General features: G+C 42.6%; 2 long non-coding RNA genes across 2 annotated transcripts; one reads left to right on the plus strand and one right to left on the minus strand.

The window, feature by feature from the left end:
* Nucleotides 1-860: 860 nt before the first annotated feature.
* On the plus strand, nucleotides 861-8,248 carry LOC117672603 (uncharacterized). Its single transcript, XR_015733340.1, has 2 exons — nucleotides 861-6,387; nucleotides 8,066-8,248. It is a non-coding gene; the product is annotated as an uncharacterized LOC117672603 (long non-coding RNA).
* A 458-nt stretch (nucleotides 8,249-8,706) lies between these two features.
* LOC117672604 (uncharacterized) lies at nucleotides 8,707-9,435 on the minus strand. Its single transcript, XR_004593294.3, has 2 exons — nucleotides 8,921-9,435; nucleotides 8,707-8,845 (listed from the first exon to the last, which is right to left on the minus strand). It is a non-coding gene; the product is annotated as an uncharacterized LOC117672604 (long non-coding RNA).
* Nucleotides 9,436-16,873: the final 7,438 nt, after the last annotated feature.

Below are 16,873 nucleotides of genomic sequence, written 5' to 3' on the forward strand. Positions count from 1 at the left end.
AAACTAAGTCTACTAATGTTTTTGATTAATCAAAGAATCCACGCTTGCCTTCCCCCAACCTGGTACCTCCCAGCAAGTTATATGATTGAGGCAGATTATTCTCTTTTTCCATAGCTTTCCTAGCTCTATGACTTGCTAATTCTCATAGGATCATATCAGCAGCCCACTGATGCAATTGAGTGCTGCCTGCCAGTGATGAAAAGGACATTCCCAGGAAGAGCCAGATTGGGCAACACTCTTGGCACCTCAGAAAATCCAGGGATGAGAGGTAACAACGCTGCAATTGAAGGATAAAATAACTTTATTCAAAATTTATCTCAGAAGAATCTAGTTTGCTAAACCTGCCCAACCTGGTGCTCCACTAAAAGTAAAAAATAAAAAAAAAATGAGGGTTTTTTTTCCTCCCTGGAAAGAGTAAGCATGTTAACCAGCTTTCTCAACCCTTCTGCTTCTCAGAAAACCCAGTGATCAGATATAGGCAAACACTTTCTGCTTTTTCTTCAGGATCATGCCAAGCCTTCACCCAGAAAAGCAAGTAGAAATGTAGGAGCCAACTTTTAATTTAGAAAAACAAACAAACATGTTTAATATTTTCAGTTGGATTGGGACAGTTTCTTCATTTATTCAGCACAATTTAGCTTCCATTCTCTGCCTTTGTGACCCCTGCTATCTCTACCTTAAAAGAGGAAAGTTAAAAGAGGAATTCCTTATTAAAAGAGGAATATTTCAGAACTGTATTGCTGTGAAATCCTTGAAGGTATGCCATTGAAAGTTAACAGAATCAATGACCTCTTAAAAGATTATCATTCCTGTTTTCCCATTTCTCCTCTATCCTTCATCCATTCGCCCCCCCTTCTTTATCCCCCCCCCTTCATAACATTCCTTCCCCCCAAAAAATTGTTCTGATATTTTCCCAATATAATATATGGAGAGGGAGTAGATGCGAGGAAGGAGAGGGACAGGTAAACATAATTTCCAGATAAATGCCTTAAAAATAATATATATCTATTTTTACATATGTAGTGGAATATTTTTGTTTTTCCAGCTAACATTCTTGCCAGACCTTACCATTTTTTCCCATCTGCTATGTCCTCCTCCAAGTTCTACCATTTTTATTTTCACCTCAATTGCTTCCATATTTTTCTACTTCCTCGTGTCTTTACCCACCATCTTTTCTGACGTTTAATAAATAACTGACAACAAATACAAGAAATACTATAACTGTTCATATGTGCCACGACAGATTTTTTTTCGTAGCAGATTCTAAATATTAATTAAGGATGCTTGGAGATAATTCAGTATTTCTTTTCTTATTCCACTGAATATCTCAGTCTTTACCCTGTGCAGAATGTTCTCTACAAGTCTGGAGGAATAATTTCCATTCATCAGCCATGGCCTATCAAAGAAATTACTGCTGAACTCAAAATAATGTTTTTCCTCTGAAGCTGATGCTAAGGTTTGGTAAGTTTTTTTCCATGATATAAATTCTTTGACAGGTAGGATTTAAATGCCTAAACAATCCACATTCAGGAAAACATTTGTGCAGGATATCTGCAGTCTTTTCAAAAGCACAGACAGTGGATCTAAATCCTTTCAACACCAGATAGATGTTTGTGAGATATTTCTGCATTGTGACTGCTGTGTGATATGCACTCAACCTTTGGTGCCTAGTTAAGAAGGAAAAGTGTGGTTACCTGCTCTTTTTATAGGCTGACAGGTTATTTGGATTCTGAATAATCCTGTGTACCTTTAAGTTTTAGCAGAAGAGTTATCTTGCTATGCCATTGTAAGGTAGCCTGGCATTATTTTTTAATCACTCTGCAGGTTCTGTCATTTTCAGGAGATAAATCTTTTGTCTGGCTCTGCATGTAAACTAATACACATCTGGAGAATATACGTGGAAGGGTTCCAACTGCCCATTAATATCAGAGCTTCATATATTCAAATGCCAAGGACACATTCATTTCAGATGGGGACTTTGAAAATCAATGTTAATGAGCCTTGTGATGATTATAAATTTTTTCTAGAAGTAAATAAACTGAGCTCAGTTAAATATAAACTCACGTATTCTCTCCTTTGTGCAGTTTGACTTACTGCAATCTATTTAGGGAGTGCTAATGCTATGCTTTTATCCATAGGTTCCTTTAACAAATCCCCAGTGATGCTGCTTGTGACCTGCTTTTTTCCCCCCTTCATTCCTCATTCTGCATTCCTAAGCACCGTATTTTGCTTCCACAGCAGCTCTCTTTGGAGCAATCTCTGTATGTATTCCAAAGGCACCTTGTTTTATGCATACTTTGGAAAACAGTCAGTGAGTGGGCTGCTTATCGGTAATCCAGTTCACATGCAGTAGGTCCAAGGAGAAATAGTTGTGGTTTGTGAAATGGAAATCCAGCTCTGCATCTCTCTTTGGCATTCCCCACAGAAAGTAGGTTGCACACCAAGAAACCTTCCGTACATGCTGGACTGGGATTTATTTATTTTATTTATTTATTAGTTTGTCAAATATGTACAAGATAGCAGTTATGAATATGAACATGGACATGAACGAGGGAAATGAATACAAATAAAAGGGGACAGTAGGACAGGGATGGTTAGGCACACTGGTGCGCTTATGCACGCCCCCTTTACGACCCTCTTAGGAATGGGGTGAGGTTTAGGATAGAAAGTTTGAGGTTGAAGTTGTGAGGGTTTGAGGCTGTAACAACGGGGTCAGGTAGAGCATTCCAGACATTGACCACTCTGTTGCTGAAGTTGTATTTTCTGCAATCGAGTTTGGAGCGGTTTACCTTGAATTTGTATCGATTGTTCGCCAGTGTATTATTGTGGTTGAAGCTGAAGAAGTTGTTGAGAGGTAAGACATTGTAGCAGACAATTTTGTGTACTATGTGTAGATCAGACCGCAGGTGGTGCAGTTCTAGATTGTCCAAGATCAGAATTTCAAGTCTGGTGGCATAAGGGATTCTATTGTGAGTAGAGGAGTAGAGTACTCTTCTCATGAATTACCTCTGGACCCACTCAATAGTGTTAATGTCCGATATACAGTGTGGATTCCAGGCAGATGAGCTGTATTCAAGATTAGCTGTATTGGTCTGGCAAAGGTTTTTTATGGTCTGTATCCAAAGGTTTTGGATTAGGAGCTACTGTAACCTAATTGCCCCTTTCCATATTAAATCAGCCCAGTTTAGTAGCCCCAGTAGGACTGGCCCTCGCTAAAGAAAATATCAGAGATTAAACGTGAAGTGGCATGCATACAAAGCATCCCAATTACTGATCTATCAACTTTCACTTTTTTGTTGAGTGAAGTAATTCTGTTTAGGCTGGGGTATCCAATCAGACCTGCAAAAATCTGGATGTTCACTAGGTGGTAAAAAGAGTATTATCTGGAGTTTCTAGAGAGCTCTTTTGCTACAGTGGCTGTGTGAATTTTTATAGCTCTCACATGAAATTCTTAGACGAAGAGGAAATATTAATTTTTCTGCTGTTATTGTAATCTATTTTGTGATAGACAAATTAGAGAAAGAAAAAAAAATGGCAGACCAAACCCCATACATTTCTTTGATCAAACTGTTTGAGATTGCATTTAATGAAAGCAGCATTACTCAATCAGATTTTCAACTTTGCTATACAGTATATTTTTGTAGAATGAGACTTCTGAATATTGACCTCTTTTGATCTATTTAGAGAATAAGTACAACCTCTTTGAAATCTTGGCAAGTTTTAGAGTCAAAGTATAGGCAGGCCTTGTTTAGTGACCCTAAGTGGGACTGGACTTTCCATTGTTAAGCAAGCAGCCATTAGGTGAAACATGTGTGACTCTTCTGCTTTGCAGTGGCAGTTCTGGTACTCCTGGTTATGAGGTTAGGAACATGATGTTATTAGGCAAGGATCTCATGCTTCTCCTGTCCTGCATGAAACTGCTGATTGTGTCCTGCTACCTCCTCTTCATCAGGGCCTGGTAAGCGATCTTCAGCAGACAATGTCCACCAACATACCATGTTTGTCTGTACTCCAAATCCCCTCATTTGCTACCTCTCCCCCATCTCTGCCCTTTTGGATACGGTCCACTGTTGCCTGTCACTACTGTCTATCACTCTCACAGCGCACTGCTCCCCTCCCCCATCTGATATTCACCATCTTCTTCCTCTATAATTATAAATACAGATTGGTTGCCAAGCATTCAACTTTTCATCAAATTATTGTAGGGTTGCTGCAACTGTCATAACTTCAAGGATTGGTTGTCGATACCATTTTGTCAATGCCATCGTAACTTTGATGTAACACTCTTAAGTTAGGACTGTATATAAATAGGGATATTCATTTGCAGTCATAAAAGTTGCTAGATATATTTAACTTGTTGCTAGATATAAGAGCCATGGTGGTGCAGTAGTTAGAATACAGTATTGCAGGATAATTCAGCTCACTGCCAGGAGTTTGATCCTCACTGGCTCAGAGTTGACTCAGCCTTCCATCTGTCTGAGGTCAGCAAAATGAGGACCCAGATTGTTGGAGGCAATAGGCTGACTCTGTAAATGCTTAGAGAAGGCTGTAAAGCACTATGAAGCGATATATAAGTTTAAGTGATATTGCAATTGCTATTTGGTTGTTGATCAGTAAGTGCTTATGATCTAGATTCACATGAAAAATTGACATTCTGGGATAATCCCAACTGGAAGGTAATGGGGCAGATGTTCTGTTAGAGTGCCTGGGCCAAACTAGGACTAAGTACCCTAAATCAGTCAATTTATAAACGTTGTTTAAATAATTTGAGAGATTGCATTCTGACTATGATCTCTCATAAAGTTTAACAAACATGTACCAATAGAACAATACGCCTTTAGCACAGAGGTTTGTAGGCATTTTTAGGCTATACAACCTATTGTTTAAAAAAATAAATCTCAGAACTCCTGATCATGAAGTAAAGATGTAGCATTGGAAAATTGGCTATATTTGAGTAAGTTCTTCCTCCCTCCCCCTCCCCCTCCCACTTTAGAGTCACAAATAACCCAATCAATCAATCTCCCAGAACCCGGTTTGTAAAAGCTTGTTTTAGTAGCCTCAGGAGTGTCTGGAATGTTAGGGCTCTAAGAAATACAGCATTTGAATTGAAAGCAATAATTCGTTTTTCTCGGGAATTAAAAAAAACAGAATGAAGTTAACATTAGTTACATAGTCAAGCACGGAGGTGATTGCTGGCATCTTTATGAATAGGAAATGGGCTATTTTGTCTGGCTATATCCATCTTCCATGATTATATAAAAATGCAGCTTGCATGAACCACAATCTCAGTTGGTGTCTTTTGGTGTTGACTTTTGTGATTGCATTTGTCAGTGACAACTTTTCTTCAGTTGCGGCAGCACTCTTCTGAGCAACCCATTTTTCATGCAGAGACAGTCTCTACAAGAATATTTCCTCAGGGAGCTTTGCATGGAGACGAAAGTGACTCTCTGAAACAGCTTTCTTTTTTTGCACAGTCTATGGTCTACTCACTCACTGCAAATCTGGTGGATATGATTTGAGATTCTGCAGAAATTCCTTTAATAGGATAAAGGAGTATGGAGATAATCTATACCAAAAATATACTTACAGTATATTCAGCTCATGTTAAAATGTTACATTTTCTGGTTGCGTATACTGTATATATTCTGAGAGACACTGTAGACTAAGGACTTATAAACATGAGCTGTAATGGTGCAAATCAGACAATCTTTTTCTGTGAATCTAAGATGCAGATTTATCATATAAAAATCATAAAATCATAAAAAATCAAGAATCAAAATAATGGATATTAGATTTTGTTTGTTGGAGATGTAAAAAAAAACCTGAAGGCTCATTTACCTTATGAGACAGTTATTAAATGGTATTTTAATGTACGTAAGATTATTTATGGGAAAATCTTTAAATGTTAAATAGGGTGATGTAATATTGAATTATATCTCAACACTTTGGAATCTGAAAGATTATCAGGTATCATAATTGTATGGAGCATGGGAGAGCTGGCAAAAAGAATTACATTGAAAACTTGAAAAAAATATATATTATTCCAAATGTAAAGAAACAGCTTTTGGAAGTATATGATTTAAACATGTCGGAAAAAGCAATATTTTGTGCTAATCAAAGGATGAAATAATATGTATTATTCTGACAGAGATTTGGGAATATTGTCCAACTATATTTTAGCAAATCCTATTTTGCTGAACTACCACAATTGGGACTGCCCATTCCATCATTTAAGTCTTGAGGTTAAGTATTGGCCACCCTGTTTAGCTGGTAGTTCTGACACTTTCTGTTGCCCTCATTAAACAAATCTCATTGGGTCATTAGGTGAGGATCTATCCTGATACTAGCTATTCCCGGCTTGGTCTCTCCTGGCCATATTCTTCAAAGGTAAGGGACTACTTCCTCTTCAATTCCCTCCAATTGCCTATATCCTCCCATCTGTCTCCTCTGCACTGTGGCACTCCTTGGTGACAGTGATGGCATTGGGCCTGAAGTTTAGTACAGGGGTCTCCAACCTTAGCAACTTTAAGACTTGTGGACTTCAATTCCCAGAGTTCTTCAGAGTTGAAGTCCACAAGTCTTAAAGTTGCCAAGGTTGGAGACCCCTGCTTTAGCAGTCTCAGCCTGCTGCCTTCATGCTTGGGCCTTTCTTTGTACCCTATTATTTTTATTTTATTTATTATTGTTCATTAATAATAGCCACCGATCAGGATCATGTTATAAGGATAGTTTATGTTTTGTGTGTCTACCTACACACACACACAATTCCTTTTATCTTACTGACACACACAGAGACAGAGTCTTTATAATTTTTTTTCTCTGATCCTGTCAGACTTACGTTGCAGTCAGTGGCAAAAAAAAAGAAAAGGCACCATTTGCTTACAAGCAGTCAAGAGCCCATGACACAGAAAAAGTTCAGTTAAGGAGAGGAAAGAAAAACAATGGTCAAATTTCAATTATTAAAATTAAATGCTAGACATTAAATGATGTTCATGGAGAAAAGAAGACTGAAGGAGCTGGTCTTTCTGTGAGACCAGAGAAATGGTATGCTTTTTGTGTCGTCATCTTTACCCTTTTTTTAAAAAAATATCTCCTATTCTATCATTTTTGCTCCGTAAGTCCTCTCTTTCAAATTGAACAACTCTAACTACCTTTATTTCAAATAGTGATAAAAGCACATTCCATCGTTAAACAAATCTGTGTAACATGTCATTTGGACAAGTATCAATTCATATAATAGTTTAATATATTTCTTTCTTTCTAACTCACTATCATCTCATTCTCAACATAGTATAGTGAGAACTATTATTGGAATCTAAAGTATCATAACCAATTGAAAATACTTATTTGGTTACAACAGATGTCCAGACCTGTAAAAAAGTATTTTAGAAATCTGTACCAGATGACTGCTGTATTAGCTGCAAATAAATTGTATCTAATCTGTGCATTTAATGCTCTTGTGTTCCATTTTCACAGCATTGCTATGACTTAGACTTAGAGCATGACTGGGTATAAAACAATGTGACACATAATAATTCATCTTAAATGCATCTGGGAGGAAAATTACAATTCTTATTTAGTTTGTCAATGCTTTGCCAACACATATAGCTCATATGAAAAACAAAACTTTATTTTGCAAAGAATTTAAGTATCTAGAAGTTGCTGAAATGTAAAGCTGCATTTAACTGTAGGAAGAATATTGTCATTTTTAAATTCTAGAGAAAGATTTATCTGCTAAGGATTTGGAAGTCTGAACTGCGGTTTTTTTCACACTTTTGACAATAGTTTCTGGTTGAAAAAAACAGAACTCAGAGTTGATATAGCAATATATTCTAACTAAATAGCCCTTGGTTTGCAAGTGTCAAGGGCAAATCTGAATCCAGATATCAAACAGAGTATTCCTTTGAGTTATTTTTGCCTCCTGAAGAATTTATGAATGAGATTTAATTAGTTTTCCCACCAATTTCAGATAAGATGTCACAAGTGATCACTGAAGGAGACTAAAGTGTGATAATGCAGCAGAGTATTATGTGTTCTCTCTCTCCCTCCTTTTCTCATTCTCCAGCTGGAAAGTAAGAATTTACTCATTTCGATGGAGCTTCTCAGGAAGAAAATCAAATCAGTCCTATGATTTGCCACATATATTATTATAACGGCATTAGGTGTTTGCTATCCAACACATTTGTGGCCAATTCTCACTTAGAAATGTAATAAACCCAGGCAAGGCTAAACCTTCTTGGAAAAGATAGCAATGAGTTAAATCTTTCTTTCTTTCTCTTTCTCTCTTTTTTTTTCCTCAGAGGAAAATGTTCTGTCATGATGTGGTTTGTGTGACAGCCCAAAGTGCACATAAGTTCTTCCTTTTGAGTTAGCTGTGTGAGGTCATTGCTGTGATTGCTTTGAACCTTTGGATACAAATAAGACCATTTCTGATGAAATCATAAATTGCCTCCATTAAGAGACCTAAAACAGTTTAAACTGTCACCACTGGTATTCTTATCGCTCTTGGATAAGTCACTTCAGGCTGCTGAAATTTTATTTTTAATAACGGCAAATGTGTTATGCCAGCCATACACTACTTACAGTCACTGTCACATACATGACTTCTATAGTGGCAGTTTGATTTGCAGAGGCAATGGGAATGTCTGCTGCCAGCCTCAGAATGGATGAGGAACCAAATCTGTCATGAACCTTGAAAACTTAATATATCACTAACGACAGTTAATTTAGTGGCTGGGTCCCATGTAGGCAAGAGAATTAATTGCAAAACTCCTGGAAATGAAGATCTCCAACTTTGCTGCTGGAACCAAGTCCAAACTACTTCGTTCTTGAACTCCACAGAAGCCTAAAGAGAAAAAGATCTTCTTAAATGACACCAACAATATAACTGAAGGGATCCCAAAGCATGAAAGAAATAGACCTTTTTCTGAAGAATGGAGGCAATTTTCAGCAGGGTATCAGGTGGGCTGTTTCAAACAACCAGTAGCAGCGACAGCAGATGGAGAAAGAAGAAATGGCAAATGACCAAACTCTGCACAAGTTCTGTCTTTTTTATTACCTGCATTGTGATGTCACTCACTGATATGAAAGGGACAAAAATTGTGTTGTGTTGGTGTGATGCTGCTTTTGTCATTTTGACATAAGGAGTGGCTCTTGAAGTTGCCTGTTTATGTAACAATGAAGGAAAATGTAGGTCTTTGATTCATTGAATTTTATTGAATCCAGGGTGGTAAGGATGTTTTAAAAATTGTATATCCCAGACAGATTGGTCCTTAAGGGGATGTTTTAAGTTGCCACTTTCACATTTAAATTTCTCAGTACATCAACATTCAACATCCTGAGTAGAACGTATAAGGGTTTTTATTTAAAATTCCTCTCAAGAAGCCACAATAAATCACAATAAGCAGCTGGCTTGGATGGAGTTCCTTTATAATTATAATTTGTAAACCACCCAGAGTCATCTTGTAGAGGAGATGGGCAGAATAGAAAATCAATCAATCAATCAATCAATATACAGTACTTCTGGCATTCCACTAGGTTTGAAATAATTTATTATAGATCTGTTGCTTACAAGCTTGATGGCATACCCAAATATATGGACTTAAAAGCCGTAACAAAATTATTATTTAATATACCTATTCTTTTTCTTTCTTTCTTTCGTTTTTTTTTTTTACTTCTTATGGGTCTTAAACTATTCTTTTTTGTACAATTTCATTAGGTGCTATTCAAACCCCATTTTCTGTACTGAGCAGTGTAAGTTCTCTATCCATCCAGTCAAGAGAGTTTGATTGGATAGACATCCTGGAGAGATTTCTTTCCTACTTTTGTTATGACATTATTTGTAAAGATTAGGCTTTATTTATTCCCCCCCCCTTTTTTTTGCCTCTTTGGATTTTCCACTTGAATTCATTTCCCTTTCCCATAGTAGTCTTACTTTCTCCTTATACCCTGCCATTGCAAACTTCCTACTCCATTTCTCTTCAGTCACTTGAAAAAAAAAAAAAACACTGGTAGCATTTTGTCATTGGATGCAATCAGCAATAAAGTGAAAGGAAGTGCTGCCCATCTCTGAAGTGTCAGTTCAGTGAAGAAGGTATGAAAAACCCAAAGAGGAGTTAAAAGTACAGGGGGCAGAGAGTGGATGTACAAAGAAGGCACTTTGCAAAAAGTGAAAAGGGGGCAAAGGAAATGTGACTAGAAGACAGGAAAAAGCATACTATATGGATCTACTTCAATGCATTATAAAATAATGCACCTTTCAGTTTTCCTTTCAGATTTTAAGCTATTTTTAAAGTTCCTTGACATTTTGTTTACTAGAAAATGTCACCAATTTCTTTCGGGGGCTAGAACAAGTCATATTTTTTGTCCCCAATTCAGGTTAATTAAAATGCTTAGAAGCAAACTATTAAGAGAATATAGCAAAGCAGATCCCTATTCCGTTATAGAGAAGAATATATGTATATATGAGAATATAGTGTATGAGCCATGGTGGTGCAGTGGTTAGAGTGCAGTACTACAGGCTGCTTCTGCTGCCTGCCAGCTGCCTACAGTTTGGCAGTTCAAATCTCACCATGCTCAAGGATGACTCAGCCTTCCATCCTTCCAAGGTGGGTAAAATGAGGACCCAAATTGTTGGGGGCAATATGTTAAATAAATAAATAAATAAATAATTTTATTTCTATACCGCCCTTCTCCCGAAGGACTCAGGGCGGTGTACAGCCAATTTAAAAACACAACACACAACAATAATTAAAAATTAAAATAATTACATAGATTTGGCCGATTTAAAACCCCAAACATTTAAAATACCCCAATTAAAATTATTAAGTTGATAGCCCTGCCTGGCGGAACAACAGGGTCTTCAGTGCGCAACGAAACACTCGGAGGTCGGAGATCTTGCGTATTTCCGGGGGCAGTTCATTCCACAGGGCTGGGGCTCCCACAGAAAAGGCCCTCCCCCTGGGTGTCGCCAGCCGACATAACTTGGCTGATGGCACCCTGAGGGTGGGAGCGGACTGGTCGGTGGGAGGCTATTGGTGGCAGAAGACGGTCTCGAAGGTACCCGGGTCCTATGCCATGGAGCGCTTTAAAGGTGGTAACCAACACCTTGAATCGCACCCGGAAGACCACTGGGAGCCAGTGCAGCTCGCGCAGGAGGGGTGTCACGCGGGCACAACGAGTTGCGCCCATAACCACCCACGCGGCCGCATTCTGGACCAGTTGGAGCCTCCGAGTGCTCTTCAAGGGGAGCCCCATGTAGAGAGCATTACAATAGTCCAGCCGGGAGGTGACGAGGGCATGAGTGACCATGCGCAAGGCGTCCCGGTCCAGAAAGGGCTGCAACTGGCGGATCAGGCGAACCTGATAAAAGCCCCCCCTGGCCACGGCCGTCATATGCTCTTCTAAAGACAGCCGTGCGTCCAGGAGGACACCCAGATTGCGAGCCCTCTCTGTGGGGGGCAAAGATTCACCCCCAATAGTCAGCGATGGCACCTGCTGACTATATCGGGACGCCGGCAGCCACAGCCACTCGGTCTTGGACGGGTTGAGTCTGAGCCTGTTCCTCCCCATCCAGACCCGCACGGCCTCCAGGCAGCGAGACATCACATCAAGGGCATCGTTGGGGTGGTCTGGGGTGGAGATGTACAGCTGAGTATCATCAGCGTACAGATGACACTTCACCCCAAAACCACGGATGATCTCACCCAGTGGCTTCACATAAATGTTGAACAGAAGGGGCGAGAGGACCGACCCTTGTGGCACTCCCCATGCGAGATGCCTCGAGGTCGACCTCTGCCCCCCTGCCAACACGAACTGCGAGCGGTTGGAGAGGAAGGAGGAGAACCACCGCAGAACGGTGCCCCCTATTCCTAACCCTCTTAACCGCCGCAGCATGATACCATGGTCGATGGTATCAAAAGCCGCTGAGAGATCTAATAGGACTAGGACAGAGGAGCAACCCCTGTCCCGAGCCCTCCAGTGATCATCCACCAACGCGACCAATGCCGTTTCTGTGCTGTGCCCCTGCCTGAAGCCCGACTGGCACGGGTCTAGATAGATAGCTTCATCCAGGTGCCCGGGCAGTTGTCGTGCCACCACACTCTCAACAACCTTCGCCACAAAACGAAGGTTGGAGACCGGACGGTAGTTAGCTAATTCAGCCGGGTCCAGGGAAGGCTTCTTGAGGAGGGGCCTCACCACCGCCTCTTTCAAGGCGGCGGGAAAGGCACCCTCACTCAGAGAAGCAGTTATAATCCCCTGGAGCCAGCCTCGTGTAACCTCCCGGGAGGCCAGTACCAACCAGGAGGGACACGGGTCCAATAAACATGTGGCGGCACTAATCCTACCCAGAACCCTGTCCACATCCTCGGGAGCCACAGGATCAAACTCCTCCCAGATAATATTCTCAAGGCCTGCCCCTGTCTCCTCCCCTGGATTCATCCAATCGGAGTCCAAGCCATCCTGAATCCGAGCGACTTTATCATGCAGGAATTGCACAAAATCCTCAGCGCGGCCTTGCAAGGGATCTTCCCGCACTCCCCCCCGAAGAAGGGAGTGGGTCACCCTAAACAGGGCGGCTGGGCGGTTCTCTGCAGATGCGATAAGAGCGGAAAAATGGTTAGATTTCGCCGCTTTTATCGCCACTAGGTAGGTCTTGATATAAGACCTCACCTGTGTCCGGTCGGAATCAGATTGACTAGTCCTCCAAATGCTCTCTAGGCGTCTTTTCCGACGCTTCATCTCTCTCAGCTCCTCAGAGAACCAAGGAGCCAATTGAGATCGGCATCGGGTCAGAGGCCGCAAAGGCACGACGCGGTCCAAAGCTCCGGTGGCCGCACTCTCCCAGGCGGCCACCAGCTCTTCAGTCGAGTCGTGTGCCAGAGTCTCAGGAAACGGCCCAAGCTCCGTCAGGAACCTTTTGGGGTCCATCAGGCACCTGGGACGGAACCATTTGGTCGGTTCCGTCTCCCTGCAGCGGGGGAAAGCGGTAGGAAAGTCCAAGTGAAGGAGCGAATGATCTGTCCATGACAAGGGTTTGATGTCTAGGTCCCCTCTACCAAGATCATTCAACCACTGACCAGAGACAAAAATCAGGTCCAGAGTGTGTCCCCCTATGTGAGTCGGGCCTTGAACTAACTGGGTCAGGTCCATGGCCGTCATGGAAGCCATGAACTCCCGAGCCGCCTCTGATGCCTCACCCGCAGACGGAAGGTTGAAATCCCCCATGACAATAAGTCTGGGGGTGTCAACCGCCACCCCGGCAATGACGTCGAGTAGCTCGGGCAGGGTCGCTGCCACGTGGCAGGGAGCCAGGTACGCAGTCAGCAAACCCATCTGCACCCCACGGCCCCACTTCACAAAGAGGGACTCACATCCGGCTATCTGAGGAACAGTGGTCTCCCTCGGACAAAGACTCTCCCTAATAATCACCGCCACTCCCCCACCCCTCCCCTGGGCCCTTGGCTGATGAAATGCACAGAAACCTGGTGGGCACATTTCAACGAGGGGGACCCCCCCCTCTTGGCCCAACCAGGTCTCCGTAATACCTGCCAGGTCCGCACCCCCCTCTAAAATAAGATCACAAATGAGGGGGGCTTTATTAACAACCGACCTGGCATTACACAACATCAGCCGCGGACCCTGGGCCTGAGACTCTGCACAACCCAGGACACGAGTCGCGCATTGGGGGCTGGGGTGCGTAATTACTTGTAAACAGCGTGTGCGCACCCCCAGCACATGATATGGCCCCCTGCGCCCGTCATACCTGCCCCTCCCACTCATTGTTTCAATTACACAGCCCTTCCTATCGTCCCCCTGCTCCCCGGTTAAATTTCCTTTCACGACCCCTCTGTTGCAGCCAATCGACCCATCACCCCGCTCAGTTGCTATCTGAACCCCCCCGGGTCCACTTTTACAACCCCCTCCCTTCCTCCCGGGTCCCCTTAAAATTTTGGTTAAAAATTTAGCTAAAAAACCCCTCAACCCCCTTCTCGCACCATGCCACCTCTCGGGGTTCCAAAGCCCGTCATTAAGGTAGGCCCTCGATAGAGTGGAGGGCCAAACCTGCGAGAGGGGGGAGTCTCGCAGTGCACATAGCTCCGCCGCCGAGTACATCAAGTAAAATCAGAATGGGAAGGCAGTTTGGTAGGGTCCACAGAGTCCTAGGACAGAAGGTCTTTTTATAAGCAACAACCCGGAATCCCCTGCTCTCTCACAGCAGCGGAAGGAGTTGGTTTATACAGTCAGCGGGAGAAAAGTTTTTCCCAGCCACCCTCTCACAGTGGTTGGCCAGATGTCCAAAGGCAAGGAATTTGATGGTATCATCCCTTCTGATAAAAGATGGTTCAAACAGCCAACTTCCCTCAGGGTCCACAAAATACTGTCCAAGTCCCCATCTGCCGGGAGTTTCGATGGAAGTAATTAATATGATTTGATTTGAAGCGGGGTACAAATAAAGCTGCCCAGTAGTTGCCCAGTAATTCCGTAGGAGGATAGATGTATACACAAGAGAGAGGAGAGGGTGAGGGGGGGGAGGAAGGCTGACTCCCAGGCCGATAACAGGGCCAGAAAGGGGGGGGAGGAGGGGGAGGAGAGGCCACCCATGGAGGCCCCATCCCAGAGCCATCCACCGGACTCTCCAACCCCAGATCTTTCCATCCCCTCGTCATTTGAGCCATATCATGCCTCCGTTGGCGACCTCCGCTTCGCCTCTCCGCCAGCATCGAATGTCCAACAACCTCCACCTCACCCTTTTTCGCAGCCATTTTTATCCAGCTAAACATCCCCTCCCAATCGCTGCGCAGCGGCTGCCATTGCCGCTGCAACTCTGCAACTCCACCGCCAGTGCCAGAACGCCCTCAGTCCACCATCGGCACCATTGGTCCTGCCACGTCGTCGCCGCTGTTCTGACAGCCGCCGACCAGCGAGCGGGGAAGAAGCCGGCATCGCTGCAGCCAATTTCCCTAATCCTCCTCACGGGGCGCCTCGCGGCGCGCCTCGCGGCGTCCTGCAGCCTCCCGTGGCATTCTTCTTTGCCTTCCCCTCACCCAAGCATTCCGGAGGGCGAAAAAGCCCTCAACGGGTTGAGGGGAAACTCTCCCGGGCGGGGGTGGGGCTGCCGATGGTACTGACAGCCCCAGGAGACTCCAAAACCCCCAAAATGCTTCCCGTCCTGACAGCGACTCAGGCCGGCATCGCCATGTTGGAGCATGCGCAGAAGAATGTTGACTCTGTAAACTGCTTAGTGAGGGCTATAAAGCACTGTAGAGTGGTATATAAGTCTAAATGCTATTACTATTGCTATTTCTTTGTATTTATTTACTACAGAGAATTTTAGATTGCAAAATACACCTGAAAATTGGGTTTGGCTTATCTGTGGATGGGCTTATCTGCGAGTATCTGTGGTAATTTTTTTTAAACGTTCCTGTATATACTTGCAAATAAGCCCATTCGCAGATAAGCTAGCCTTCTAATTCTTAACCAAAGTGTCATGAAAATTATGCTACCCACAGATAATCCAATTATGAAAATTGAAGCACGTGAAAATTTCAAGGGTCAGCTTATCCATAAGTATATATGATATACTGTTAATCCTTGATTTACGACCACAATTAAGCGCAATATTTCTATTGCTAAGTGAGAAAGTTGTTAAGTCAAAATTTCCCTATTTTATTACCTTTCTTGCCACCATTGTTAAATGAATCACTGCAGTTGTTAAGTTAGTAATATGGCTGTTAAGTGAGTCTGGCTTCCCTATTGATTTTGCTCATTAGAAAGTCTCAAAAAGTGATCACATGACTCTGGGACACTGCAACCGTCATAAATACAAGTCAGTTGCCAAGCTTCTGAATTTTGATCATGTGACAATGGGGTTGCTGCAATAGTCGTAAGTGTGGAAAATGGTCATAAGTCATTTTCTCGGGGCCGTTGTGATTTCCAATGGTCATTAAATGAACTGTTGTAAGTTGAGGGCAACCTGTATATTATTACACCTTCCTTCAACCCACTTTTCCAGAGGGGTTTACGTCCAAGCACATACGGGTGGTCCTTGCTTAACTGCCCTGTTTCATTCAAAATCACGATGGCCTTATATGATCTCTGCAAGGAATGAAAACCTAAACAGCTATAACACGCAATCATAATAAAATTAAGAGCCAAGAGACAGACCAATTAATGCTTTTTTCATGGTTTGTACTGGTGACACAACTGGGGGAAAATGCCTGCCATTTCCAGAAAAAGGGAAGACATTGATCCCTTCTCCTTTTCAAGGATCTTTTGATGTCTTAGAGCTGTATTGGAACTCATGCTGGAAATCAACTTTGTGTGCATTGGCTTTCTGCGCTTGGAAGCATATTGATCACTAGAGAGGAACTCAGGGACTCCACATTTTTCTTCCCTTGTCTTCATTTGCATGTCTGTAGATAGCCTGCCTCTTTGTTGATTATGATTTATTTTAGGGATTTTACCACTTTCTTCTTCTCTAAATTCTGACTAAGTGTTTTTCTGGTGAGAGTGGGCTATCAGGGCAACCTGGTTTACGCAAATATGGGATGGAGCATCCTGCTTTTGCTTCCGCTTCTGCCTTTCAGCCCCAATCCAGGAGCCTTTGCAGGCACTCACTTCCGCGACAAACTATTTTGTGTTAAATTTCCTTTTCAGTAAATTTACATTTCACACTAAATTCTAACTCTTTCTCTTCCAATTCTAGCCTACATTGCTCAGGTATGCTTGGCTCATATTCTCTCTCCGTAGTGAAAAAAGTATGCTACAGATACCAGCTTTTACCTGTGGAGAGACTTAATTAGCTCAGCATTCATATCACTATGCTAATTCCTACATCAAGCTTATGTTTATTCACTTTCATGCAAACACC

The sequence above is a fragment of the Pantherophis guttatus genome, chromosome 3 (assembly GCF_059756535.1).
Source record: "Pantherophis guttatus breed Tessera chromosome 3, ASM5975653v1, whole genome shotgun sequence".
Classification (NCBI taxonomy): Eukaryota; Metazoa; Chordata; class Lepidosauria; order Squamata; family Colubridae; genus Pantherophis; species Pantherophis guttatus.